The 12,491-nt window shown below is 36.8% G+C and overlaps 1 protein-coding gene across 4 annotated transcripts in view; it reads right to left on the reverse strand.

The window, feature by feature from the left end:
• ZBTB20 (zinc finger and BTB domain containing 20) overlaps positions 1–12,491 on the reverse strand; it is a gene marked incomplete at its 5' end in the record, with an annotated part of 843,452 nt that overhangs the window by 129,760 nt on the left and 701,201 nt on the right. The window contains one exon of one of the 4 annotated variants that reach the window (XM_081300929.1): positions 5,971–6,154. The exons of the other annotated variants lie outside the window; for them this stretch is intronic. Of the gene's footprint in view, positions 1–5,970; positions 6,155–12,491 lie in introns of those variants that run through there. 4 annotated transcript variants of the gene reach the window in all.

Genomic DNA, 12,491 nt, shown 5'->3' on the forward strand with positions numbered 1-12,491 from the left:
GAATGTCGATAAAGCAGCGTAAAATCCAGGAGTGTGTAATACATATGAAAATACTTCAAAAATTAAGATGACTTATTAGAATAAATATATAGATGTTCGTAAGAATATTTACATTAAATAATGGAATATAAGCAATAGTTTATTGGGTTTTTAAATTACAGAAAAATATAATAAATTAACAAAAGTTTTGCATTATTGCTAATCTTTATTTTTGTGTAAAAATACAATTAATATAAATGTAAAGTGGCTTTGTGTCTTTCTCTGTGCATGTTTATATGTATGATATATACATATACCTGAAAAAAGATATTTATCTATTTGTGCAAAATAATACTGACATTGAAAGGTGATGTGTTGAATAAAAACTAAAACTTTGAATTATTCCAAATTGGAAATTTAAAATACCAGCATTAAACTAGCAGGACTTGCTCCCCTCCCTTTCCTATTTTTTAAATACATTTAATTTTCAGGTTCTGTTTTAAAGCATGAAAAGAAAAACAAATTAGAAGAGCATTGCATATCAATAAGTATTTTGTAAAAAAAAATTCATTTGCATTTATTAGAATATTTAGAGCTCAAAAACACCCCAGTTAATTGGATTTTCTTAAAGCCTTTTCAAGACAAGTTCAGTTCTGAGTCAAGAATAACTATGAGAAATTTTACCTCAAAAGGTAATTTGTTTGGATAGTTATAAAGACCTGAAAAACAAGATTATCTCCACCATAACTATAACAAAACACCTAATGAAGAAGTGTATTCTGGCAAGAATCAATAAGAATTGCAAAGCCTGAGAGGGTCATCGCAGACCTCAGAAAGGTAACTAAGTGAGGAAACATCAAACGGAGTTAATGGCGATAAAGCATTCTGAAAAATGGAAAGTGTTAACAATCACTGACAGGAAAGAACATACTTCAACAACGATGACAACAAGTAGACAAAACAACCATGAACAATTGGAAATATATATCTGCAGAAGTAAAGTAAGACTACTTATTAAGCAAGAGGAGAACCTACTTCTTTGTCATTCCCTTTGGAAGACTGGCTAAAAAAAAAAAAAAGCTTGCACAAAAGATACATGTGTTCCTTTTCTGGTGTTATTACAGGCCCACCTAGATTTAGCTTTCGATTCCAGATGAGATCAGGCATGTTCAGACTAGCACATCTTTGCTCTGTAAGCACAGAGCTGCTATCATTTCACTGGCAAATTCTCGTATCTCTAAATTTATGCACAATAGATGCCCTTAAAAATCTGCAAATTTTTTTGTTTCAGTCAAATACCTCATTGAGTTAAATTTTTTCTTCATTTACTCTGCTAGTAATAAGCCGAAAAGTTAAGGCAGGCAACTCCTTTAAGAAAGGAAAGTTGAATAGTACTTACCCTAAGTATAAAGTGCAAGCCTTCATGGGGCAATTTACTTTTGCTCTATGATATTTAGTAGGGTGTCCAGGTCTGAACTCAGCTCTTGTCTTTTTCCCTTCTGGAAAACTGAGTAGACTTACTGAAGGTGCCTCAGAGACAGATCATACAAATCAACAGCCTTACCTGTGGCCATTCAGAAGACTGCACTTTGGTGTGTGTTTAAAACTATGAATAAAGTCAGAGACAGCGCATGCTCAACAGGCAATTTAAAAATATTTATAACATTGTTGTTTCAAAAACAAATTTCCTCAAACAAAGCAAAACTCACATTTCTTATCCATGCCAAGTTTAACATTCTGAGACAAAGCTGTTTTGGAGTTTTCCGTTGGGGGGGAGAAAGGTTTCTAAAATTATTTGTTGAACGAAAAATAGTTTTCCCTTCCTTTTTGGTACTCTTAAAGGGGTGGAATAAATTTTCCTCCAAGTTTTAACAAAATTCACCTCTGGCTATGATAAGGCATTACAAATTTAAGGTCTGCAAAAAATAATTTCAGAGAAAGTAACAAGAAACTAAAAACTATGGATTTAAAGAACGCAAGGCAGTCTTGTAAGTTGCTATACAAAAATATATCTTGATACAAAACAGGTTATATTATGTCATGTGTAGACAAGAATAATGTATATGCAACCATATGTACACCTAGAGAAGTTATGGTTTTATCTGCTAATTAAAGTTTGAACTCTTCTAAACCGAAAAAGAAATACATCAACATTTTAGGAGAAAGCCAGTAATAACTGTCAGTATAATTCATCTCTTTTTCATAGCAAGCATGGAGGGGAAGGCAATTACATGTCGACTGGTTAAATTTTGAGATCTACAAAGTCAAAATTTGATTAAGTAATATTTTAAAAGTACTAATTACAACAGATATGCCTGTGAATTTCCTGTCTGGAAATTTCTCTTTTTCCTTTTTAAGAGCCTTAACTATTCCATTTTACCATCTATCACCAAACCCTGAACGGCCCACAGATCTCACAGATCTTATTTAAATCTCTTACTTAATTCTTAAGTCTCTGAATGAATTTCAGCTCCTGTTCTACTTTCCAGGGGTACTCAGCTGGCCTCACAAAAGCTCCACAGACACATCGTTCACTATCTCTGATGTTTTCAAGCTCAACAGAGGGTGCCAAAAAAAAAAAAAAAAATCAAGGATTAAAAAAAAGTTTATTAAAGTGAAACTAGGAGTACAGATTTGAAGAAGTTGCCTCTACTTTTATTTCCCTCTTAACTCAGCACAGGTGTTTCCTAACTTACACTGCTATGCATGCTGAGGAGGAGGAGGGTTAAATTAAGGTGAGGGAGTGGGCCAAGGACTGGCCAACAAGCATTTAGGATCTCTAGTCTCATGTGTTAATGGGTGTGTTTAAAAATGAACCCCCCAAAAGCCTAGAATGAGGTTTCTTTTTGGCAAATGATTAAACCAGCATTCTGAAATAATTAAAGCTTTGTCCTTAAATAAAGCATCAGATCAACAGAACAAAAACAAAGATAAAAATTGCACACACATATGCATGCGCGCACACATACTCTCTGACACACACAGATACACAAAACTAGCCGGTGAGGGGAGAAGGAAATTAAATAAAAGAAAACAAACAGAGTCCTAACAGGCCATTCTCCGAAAAAGAATCTAAATAAAAAGTCATATGATATCTGATAGTGCAGGACATGTCGCCAAGAACTGGAGCGGATTGCCTCCAGGAAGAAAGGGCCAGTGTGTTCCAGCTCAAAGAGCTTTTCTTTCCTCCTCCTCTATTTTTTTTCCCCTTTTCTCCTCGACTGTGAATGTGTTACTCTCAGGTCAGATCCACGAAGAATCCCAGAATGACAGCTATCACCTTTCACTGGACTCTTGGCGGTACAACTAGCTGATGGGAGCTGCCTGAGCTGGGATCAAGAGAAGCCACTGCAAGCTCTCAGTAAGAGCCTCTTCTGGTCACACTACCCCTTTTGAAAACCCCCTTGGTCACATAAAAAACAGACCAAAAAAAAAAAAAAAAGAAAAAAGAAAAGAAAAGAAAGAAAGGAGAGAAAGAAAAAGGCAAAAAAGAGGAAAAAATAAAACAAAAACCAAAAATATAAGCACCAACAGTCACACAACAAACGAGTTCAAGGGGAAAAAAAATTTAAAAAGGGGGAAAAAAACCCTCTTGCCTTCAACATAAAACTTTTTAAAGATCCAGGTTTTTTTATTTTGACGACTTTCCTTTTAAAAGGGCTTTTGCTCCTTAAGCACTATTAAAAGCATTAAAAATCCTACAAAAATGTATAAGTCTAAAGACAATACAGGGATTTTCCTTAAGAAAACGTAAAATTATAACAAGTGAGCCCCTCTAGAAAATTTTGAATTTGCCAAAACTTGCCCTACTTCTAGTATCTTTCAGTGAGTTCAAGTGCTAATGCTGACCACCTAGTACTTGTTTTTTCTTTGAGGGTCATTACTGAGGCAACACATACATGGTAAGATTTCCGAAAGGACTCCTTCTTATCAAGTTACTTTAAACATTAGGCATTCACACCTCCCAACCAGAAGGGTTTCCTGGTGAGGAATTACCCTCTACCCAGATAGGTACAAATGCATTTCATATATATGGAAAAACATATACCCTATAGTTTCTTCTAATAGTTTTCTTCTCCAGGGATAGGAATAGAATATATTTTCAGTGAATAGAGAGGAAAAAAAAGAAAGAAAAGAGTTTCTGACTCTTGAAGGAATTGTTGTAGCTGTTTTCCACTTAGCAAAATAGTTATCTGCAGTTAGGTACTGCACATAATATATATTTAAGCATTTTTGTGGTACTTGTGGTTTTTTTCCCTTTGCTCAGTTTAGTGTCTGTTATGTACCTTAAAAAGATTTCCAAATGACAATCAAAATACAAAATGCATTAAGAGAACTTTTAGAAAGAAAACATTTCCTTAGGTTTATAATTCAAGGATATTAGTATAAAAATATAAATGTACAGTTGGTACAAAAGATAAAATTGCTTACTATATTTTACACATAGTTTACATCTTGATTTCTTTTTTCTTTTGTTGAAATATTAATTTTAAAATGATAAACATTCTGGAATGTTTGCTACAAATACAAAATTCATAGTAAGAATATACATGCATAGGCAAAAAATCAGAGAACACAAAGCTACGTGGCAATCAGAATTGTTAAAAAAAATCTCCGTCTAGACTATATTTTGCTTGAACTAGTATATCATAGATGGGGTAAGTAATCTCTCTGGGGGTTTTGTCATTTACGTAATAGAAACAAAAATAAAACACAAATATCCGCTCCCTTACTACCTATTCTTAATAACTGACAAGTGACACAAGTGGTACCTTTTAAACAGATGGATGCAAAAACTTGTGAGATCGAATGAACTAATGTACCCCATTGGCATTTTGGGAGCCCAAATTCCATAATTAACTTTTTACCCAAGTGGCAAAAGTAGAAGGTGTTCTCACCACTAAATTGATTGTTCAATGGACTCTTGTTCTTTTCTCCACAAGATTTTTGGGACCCCCGAAATGGTAAAGAGATGATAAGAGAAGATGCATCCTGAACAACTTTTATTGTAAGTAGAAAAAAAAAAATAGCACAGAGTGAGCATAAGAACAGTTGGATTTAGAAAGATTAAAAGAGGAGAAAAGAGCAACACATCCAACTTAGTCTTTTTCCTTTTAATTTTCATGTATACATATTGGGGTGATGGGGAGAAAAGATAACTGGATTTCTTTTGAATGTCTTTGTGTCTTTATAGAGTGAATGTTCTGTTCCTGTCTCTTTCTTTTTAAGCGAAAAACTAATAAAAATAGAAAAACATATATCAGACATTAAGCTCACTCCCCCCCCCCTTTCCCTTTGTAAAGAACTCTTTGTTCTCTAGTGAAAATGCTGAAAAATCCCCGGGCAGCTACTCCCTTGAAACAAGTGCAAAACACTTAGAGGCTTTTGGGCTGGCTAGGAGCCAGGAACCCTCCCGCTGTCTGGTTAGAAGAGGAAAAAAAGAAGAGAGAGGGAGAGGGAGAGAGGGGAAGAGGGATGGGGGGGCAGAGAGAGAGGGGGAGAGAGAGAGAGAGAGAGAGAGAGAGAGAGAGAGAGAGAGAGAGAGAGAGAGAGAGAAGAGAGAGAGAGAGAGAGAGAGAGAGAGAGAGAGAGAGAGAGAGAGAAATTGGAGCTTCCTTTAATAGACATAGGAAGCAGCGTTTTTTTTTTCTCTTTTTCTTTTTTTCAAAACTGGCGGTCAAGCGTTAAGTAACTCCCGTCTAAATCCACCTGCTAGAAATGAACTTGGGTAACCCCCCAGGGGTGCACAAAGACAGGGAAGACAGTAACATACTCCATACTCTTTCCCACCCCCCGTTGTACTGCTTCCATTCTTTCTGCTCCCATACACAAATGCCCACAGCTTCTCACGCCGCCCCTCTTACCCCCCAACAACAAACACAGCAAAATACATGCTCTCTCAGTCTCCTAAAAAAAAAAAAAAAAAAAAAAAAAAAAGGCTTTTCCATCTCGGTTGCGACACAGTGATAAGGGGTAGCGAACATCTCATACCTGGTGTGAATGCTAATCAGTCAGGAGTTCTCCTTTTCCCAAGACAGGGAACTGTTTCCTTCCAAATTTATTAGAACCTCCTCCACTGCCTCTTTGAAAAACCTTCTTTGTCACCCTCTCCCAAGTCCCGATACTTCTTTAAAAAAAAAATGGCTTCGGAGCTCCTTCTATTCTTGATATTGATTCTCTCTCTCTCCCCCCACCCCTCCTCCTCTCTCCTGTCTGTGTCTCTTCTGAGTGGTCTATTGATAAGTCCCTGGAGGCACTGGGTCAGCCTGCCCGTAGGAAACCAGACACAATGCACAAATCTCCGAGTGCCATTCTGCCATCAGCAAGCAGACCACGTTTAGGAGAGAGAGAGGAAAAAAAAAACAGTAGAGCAAGAGACAGAGAGAGAGAGAGGGAGAGAGAGAGAGAGAGAGAGAGAGAGAGAGAGAGAGAGAGAGAGAGAGAGAGAGAGAGAGACCAACCGAGGGAGGGAGAGACTGAGAGAGAGGAAGAGAGGGGGGAGAGGAGAGAGAGGGAGGGAGAGAGAGAGGGAGAGAGAAAGAGAGAAAGAGAGGGAGAGAGAGAGACACGGAAGGAGAGAGAGAGAGAGAGAGAGAGTGAGAAAAAGACTGATTGGAACAGGAGGGAGGGAGAGAGAGAAAGGGAGAGGGAGAGAGAGCGAGCGCGAGAGGGAGAGCGACACTGCCAGTCAGGTTAATCATCCCTACTTTAATTAGCTGTTCGGCTTAGACATAAAACAATTGAATTTGAATGATCTGTCAGCAGGCTCGGCTGAACCAAAGGGGAAAAGCGAATATTACAAAAAGACTGTTGGTGTGTTCTGATAAGCAATACTGCTCCTACTGACAAATCCTCAAAGGGGGAACTATTAAAACTTACAACTAAACAAAAAGTGCAAATACAAATGGCACTAGATAGAGGTCTTTTTTAAAAAATGGAGTTTTCTCCCCTAGTTTTATGAACCGTAGATGTTTATGTGCAGGTGCCAACATATTAGGGGGTTGCGTGTAATGTGTGAAAGTTTATTAACGATGGTCTAGGAGTGTAGCAGACAGATGCTGCAGAGAACAAGACAGGTACAGTCGGATGCCGAATCTAGATCTTGGAGGGAGATGGATGCTGGAAAAAGAGGCACCATGGCAAAAGATCAGCACAGACAAAGTCAGTGGGCAAACAGGCAGACAGATTTTAGGCACGGCATGATTGTGTCTAAAAAGGCAAAAGTTCTGATGCAATAATAGGTGCAAAACAATCCATCCATCCTCCTCTCCCGGGTGCACTCCAAGGTACAGTTAAAATGGATTAATCTTTGTGACAAACAGAGCTGGCAAGGCAGACTATGGCAGACACTGAAGGCGATTTGCAGACCCAGAGAATACAGCGCTAGAAAAAGCCCTGGAGATCAGTCTCTCCAGCCTTTAATCTGGCAGATGAGGAAACTGAGGCCCACAGACTGAGAGCAATACATCACAAAGGCAATAGCAATGTCAATACTGGAACCCAGGACTCTAGGAGCCCAACAGGCTCTTTCACGTACCAGCCAATTTCTAGTATTCTTTAAAGATTCTGGCCCAATAGGTATAGAAATTACCCTTGTCTCCAGAACAAGAAGATTTCTAAGTCTATATGACTCGCACACAAACCTCAATTTTTTTTTTCAAAATGTCTAAATAACCAAGTAGAATAATTTTGGGAGTCCATTTTGAATGCTAAGGGTAAGGGATTTAAGTGCTTAATTCATTCTCAGTGAAAAGCAGAAAAATATAACATTATAGAGGTCCCTTCTCAACCAAGTCTAGCTTGTGCCATGTTCCAAGAGAAAGGCCAGTGAATGGATTGATCTATGAAGAATATATATATGTGTATATATATATATATACACACACATACACACAATATATATATTGTGTGTATGTATACAAATATGTATACACATACACACACATTACCATATAAGAAGACGTGGCTTTCTCATACAACACATTTCTAAAATATAGGCACACTGTGGGTGAAAGAGATTGAATATTTCAGTTTATGATGCAGTTTTAAGTCACTGATGAAATTTTCTACCTGGAAGATTAGCCATGGGCAACTTTCCTGATAGATTTCAATTGAAAATGAGCTACTAAAATAGAAAAGGGAAATTATATTATCTACCCATGAATTTGATGGTATCTTTTTGGGGACATATATGATCACATTCAGTGAGGAGCTTCCTTTTCACAACAGATAATTGAGGGTGTGTTTTCTTAAAGAAGGAAAGAAGTGCTTATGAAAAGAACAGTGCCATCAGATGCTATTGGAAAGATTAAGCCTCTTGTCCTAAAACAAGAATCATGGTGTATGTAAAAGCAAAAACTATCTGTCAGTCATGCTTCAGCAACAACGTTGCTACTTCGGGTGAAAGAAGAAAACTGAAAGAACTGTCAGGCATCTGGGAGCCCATTCAAAGGCAAGTAATCTGAGAGAAGTCATAGCCAAAGTAATTCAGTTTATCTACCGACCAACTTCTATAACAATGGCTGCTGTAACATGCCTATAACACATGGTCCATTTCAATCAATTTGGAAGTTGGGGAGAGAAAGCAGTGATTTAGGACATTGACAGATCCTCCAGCAAGTCCAAAAGTACACCTGCTGGGACACAGCCCAAAGCAGAGAAATGTTTACAAATGCACGCTGGTGAACTGATTAAAGAGGGCATGAACTTGGAACAACAAAATTGCCTAAGTCACAGCTACTTTCAGAGCCTCAGTTTCCCTGTCTCTAAAGGTGATAGTGTTGGTCCCATAAGTAGTTTTGAGGATGACATGAGCTAACATATGTAAAGTATATGGCTAGTATTACATATAAGGAAATCATAACATGAGAATGTAAATGAACAAAATTGCAAATTATGGATGTGCTGAGTGCATTACATTCAAAGAGCGCTACTCAAGGAAAAAAACATATATATAGTAAATCAAGGATTCAGTATACAGATTTCTATTAGAAAGGTCTTACAGAGAGATTATAAAGTTTAGGACCCCAAGTTTCTAGACACTAAACTTATAGGTTCTTAAATCATCTGAAGGTTGTATTATCTTTTTGTTCACAAATTTGAGAATATTTACTGGCTCATAATAACAACAATAGCCAACAGCCAGTATATTACTGAACACTTGATTTGTATTAATCAGTGTACAAAGTGTTTTGCATTTTTTAATCCTACATTTATGTCACAATCCAATACCCCCATTTCATAGAAAAGGAAACTGAGGTCTAGAAAGGTTATGAAACTTGCTCAAGATGACTCAGCTAGTGAGCATGGAGCTGGGGGTTTAAATGAAAACAATCTGACTCTATATCCTGCATATTCAGGCATGGTGCTATATTGGCACATAGTAGATATTCCTTAAATGTGTGTCATAAAGGAATGAGCAAATGAATAAAACACCAGTATTTGGATTTCATAAGAAATTAGTAAAAATTCATGTGTAATCACTTGTGAGAGCCTAGTGCTTGAATTATATAATCTGTACCTCTTCTGTAGTTTACTTTAGGTGTGGCCCTTCTTCAGAAGCCAGGTGAGCCATGTCCCTGAATGGTGTTGAAAATGGATGAGGCAAAGATTGCTGACCAAGACCACCCAGGACATTTAAATATCTGACAGCATTTGCAGCACTTTGAGGGCAGTGTTAGCACATGGGTTATTAATTGGCTTAATTCCAGTTCGGATAATTACATCGTGTCTCTTTAATTTTTCCCCCGACTATGCTATTCTTCACTTCACATCACACATGTGCTCTTTAAAAAAGCATATGAACACACATAAACATATTTAAGGTCTGCATAATCATTTAGGGTGTTTTTCCCCCTAAACGATTAGTGTACAGTAGCCACGTAATAAATGAGTGAATGGGCAAAAGGATTAAAGTCATTGCAAAATAAAGATAACTAGTTGAGGCTAAGATTTTTGTTTGGCATTGAAATAAACAGATATTTAAACCATTTCCTTGGTGATAGGATTCCAATCAAAGATACATATTTTCTTATGGACAGATATTTCAAGAATTGATGACCTACTTAAACCGATTTTTTTTTTATACAATGTAGTTCCAAGAATAAAAAAACATCAGTAAAAACTCTGATCTTTTAGAGTAGAAAGGAAGACTAGTTCCTGAGTGGCATAGCATGCAGAACTCATGGGTGTTAGAATAGTTATTAATCCAGTTATTAGACCCTGACTTATTTGGCAGGTTTTTTCATCTCCAAACATATTACTAGAATAATCTTCAAATTATAGAAGAAAGGATAAAGGACCTTAATTTAATAAGCTTAGGAAAGTTTGACAGTCATAAACAGGCACAACTCCTCTCCTTCTCCCAAAGAATCCTTGGTCCAAGAAATACTGTGTCTACATCATACCGAAGAAATCCTTGCGGAGGCATGCATGCTAATTATGTGAACAAATAGATGTGCCCATGACAGAGCATGTTTTACTATCCTACATTTTTATGAACAAGTCACCAAACATAGGAAGTATGCAAAACAAAAGAACACAGGATTAATTTATTTACTATGCACGACAGTTTCTAGACCTTTACTTCCTCAACTTTTAGCTGAAAATTCCATGCATATTCTACACATAATAATAAATGCCATAATTCAATATATGCCATGATTTGATTTACTTTCAAGCACCTTTTCTGGTTTAGCTCTCATAGCCCTTTCTTCCTATAAACTTCCTCCAGAGTATTTTTTGTTGCCCTCTGTCATTTAAAAGCTGTGTTTATGTCATTTAAGAGGTGTTTATGGACGAGCCTAATAGTATTGAGAGATTTGTGTCAAACTAGTCCTATTTCCTTCTGAGAATCAATGGTCAAATTCCATGCCCTTATCTGAGAACAATCCAAAATAAATAAATAAAATCCTTTCCCACTACTTTGACCCCATTAATGATGACAGCAGTCATTTGGTGTATGTCCTGTAGTTTGAGAATGAGCCTTGAGACTGAGCTCTTTGGGGACAAGGTCTTCCCATTTTTGCTTGGCATATTTAATATACTGTCCAGTATCACACCTGCCTGTGGTGGTAGATGATATCCCAGAAAGGTTGAAGCCAACAAATATTAATTTTCTTAGTTCTACATATACACATGCAATTTTTCTTTCTGTGCCTCAATTTTCCAATATGCAAAAGGGGTATACATATTATCATATGACTAATGATTTGGTGATTAAAGAATATAATTTGGTAGGATATTTAAGAAGTAGATAGTAAAAAGTGCTTGTGTTGTTTATGTTCACAGCCTCACCATTATTTTTACAATAAGAAGTGCTTGGATAATACATTCTAAACTTAAAATTTAAGTGATTTTTTTTAATTCAAAAGAAAAGTGGACAAGATTTATTCTGAATATTAGAGATGTAAGTAAGCTCTTGGTTTTAAAATGCCATCTACAGCCTTGTAAATTTTATAGAAGCAAAAGGTTTAGGAGATTTTCTGATTCTTTCAATTTAGAGAGAAGACCCAAGTGGTAGATATTTTATCTCATAAGCTTAAAGTCAAAAAACTAGGTAGAAGTCCTGATACTGAAATTAGTTCACTCTTCCCACCCATACTTTGCAAATGGCTTTCACATTCTTGCTTTGCATAATCCTGACTACCCCAACCCCCACCCTTTTGGATAAATTTTATTAAAGGACCTCTTAACTGTGGTGCTAAAGAAGAAGGACCATATTCCTAATGTAGTTTGATAAACATACCATAGATGAACTGTGGTAGGCAGAATAACCCTTCAAAATGTATCCATGTCCCAGTCCCCAGAGCTATTTGTTATCCCTAACCCCTTTACCTCCTTTGGCAAAGGTGTCTTGTGAATATGATTAAATTAACACTATTCAAATGGGAAGATTATCTGGATTTCCTAGATAGACTCTATATGTAATCATGAGTTTTTATAAGAAGGCAGAAGGAGGATCAGAGTCAGTTGGAGGTGTGCTCATAGAAACAAGAGGTTGGACTACTTCAAGGAAGGTGCTATGAGCCAAGTACCGGAGGGGCTTCTGGAAAATAAAGGCAAGAAAACAGATTGTTTGCCAGAGCCTCCAAAAGGAAACAATCTAGTCGATACATTGACTTGAGTACAGTGAAACTGATTTCAGGCTTCTGGCCTTCAGAACCACATGAGAATTCTGCATTTTAAGAAAGCACCTTGTATGTGGTAATTTATTATAATGGCCATAGGAAATTAACACAGGAACAATCAGCTACCTGATCTGGATATTATCTTTCAACACAGTTGAATATTTCTTACCTCTTCATAAAAAAATTTTTACTTTAGCAGATCAGATACATCACTTTGTTGGTTGAAACTGAGTTTGTGATACCAGACCCTTACCAATCTTCAGAAAAATAGTGCCAAGTTGTTAAGTAAAGGGTGAGTCTTTCCCTTTTCCACTAAGAACTTCTTTCTAGGTTGACAGGAATGTAATCCACTTGAAGATCGTTGGTTAATGGATCAGTTGCCTG

This window comes from Spermophilus citellus (genome assembly GCF_964194105.1).
Source record: "Spermophilus citellus genome assembly, chromosome: 7".
NCBI classification, from domain to species: Eukaryota; Metazoa; Chordata; class Mammalia; order Rodentia; family Sciuridae; genus Spermophilus; species Spermophilus citellus.